The sequence below is a fragment of the Neopelma chrysocephalum genome, unplaced genomic scaffold (assembly GCF_003984885.1).
Source record: "Neopelma chrysocephalum unplaced genomic scaffold, ASM398488v2 Primary Assembly neopelma1_78990, whole genome shotgun sequence".
NCBI classification, from domain to species: domain Eukaryota; kingdom Metazoa; phylum Chordata; class Aves; order Passeriformes; family Pipridae; genus Neopelma; species Neopelma chrysocephalum.
In genome coordinates this window covers 1-1,030 of record NW_020910546.1, presented here as the reverse complement: position 1 = coordinate 1,030, position 1,030 = coordinate 1, and the positions used below count along the sequence as shown (strand labels likewise).

The following is a 1,030-nucleotide window of genomic DNA, read 5'->3' as shown; positions in this document are numbered from 1 at the left end:
TTCTCCTCCTCCTCCTCCTGCTCGGGCTCCACCGTGAGTTTCCTTTTTTTCTTGGGCAGGGGCTGCTCCTCCTCCTCCTCCTCCTCCAGCCCGTTCTCCTCGGGCTCAGCCTCTGGCTCTGACTCCTCCACCTGCTGCTTCTTCTTTTTCTTCTTCTTCTTGGCCCCCACATCGTTCTCCTGAGGGGAGACCCAGGGTCAGGGGGAGCTCTGCCCCCCATCCTGCCTCCCCCACCCTGTGGGGTCCGGGCAACCCCACAGCTCCCCACGAGGGTCCCACCCCCAGCCCCCTCCTCACCTCTGTCTCCATCACCGAGTTCTCCTCCTTTGCCTCCTCGGCGGCCGCTGCCAGGGCCTCCAGCCGCCGCTTCTCCCGCTTCTTCTTCTTCTTCTCCTTCTTCTCCTGCCTCCTCTTCACCTCAGCCACCACCTCGTTGGCCTGGGGGACACATGGGGGGGCATCAGCGTGGGGAGGGTCCCAGGGCCCGTCCCCACCCCCGGCACTGGTCGGATCAGACTCATTAAATCAGTCTTTTGCCTCCACAGCGGGTCAGGTTGGCACAGTGACATCACCTCCGACACGGGCCCCCACCATCATCCTCACACCTCACCGTTATCACCGCCTCCTCCACCCCCCCAGCACGTTCCCCTCCCTCTCCATCCCCCCAGCACTTCCTCTCCACGTCCTTGTCTATCCCCTCCTGCAGCCCCCCTCACCACCTCCACCTTCTTCCTCCCCCAGTACCTCACCCCCACCGTCTCTTTCATCATTCCCACCACTCTTCTTCATCCCCAGCACCTCCACCCCCCCTCCACGGCCCCCCAACCCCTGCTCACCTCCACCACGGCCTCCTTCATCACCTCCAGGTTCTTCCGGGGGGGTGGAGGTGCTGGGGATGAAGAAGAGTGGTGGGAATGATGAAAGAGACGGTGGGGGTGAGGTACTGGGGGAGGAAGAAGGTGGAGGTGGTGAGGGGGGCTGCAGGAGGGGATAGACAAGGACATGGAGAGGAAGTGCTGGGGGGATGGAG

At 63.6% G+C, this 1,030-nt stretch overlaps 1 non-coding gene across 1 annotated transcript; it reads right to left on the bottom strand.

Annotated features, from left to right (window-relative positions):
- Window positions 1-508: 508 nt before the first annotated feature.
- On the bottom strand, window positions 509-577 carry LOC113979402. The gene has a single exon (XR_003537855.1). It is a non-coding gene; the product is annotated as a small nucleolar RNA SNORD57 (small nucleolar RNA).
- Between the last annotated feature and the right edge of the window lie 453 nt (window positions 578-1,030).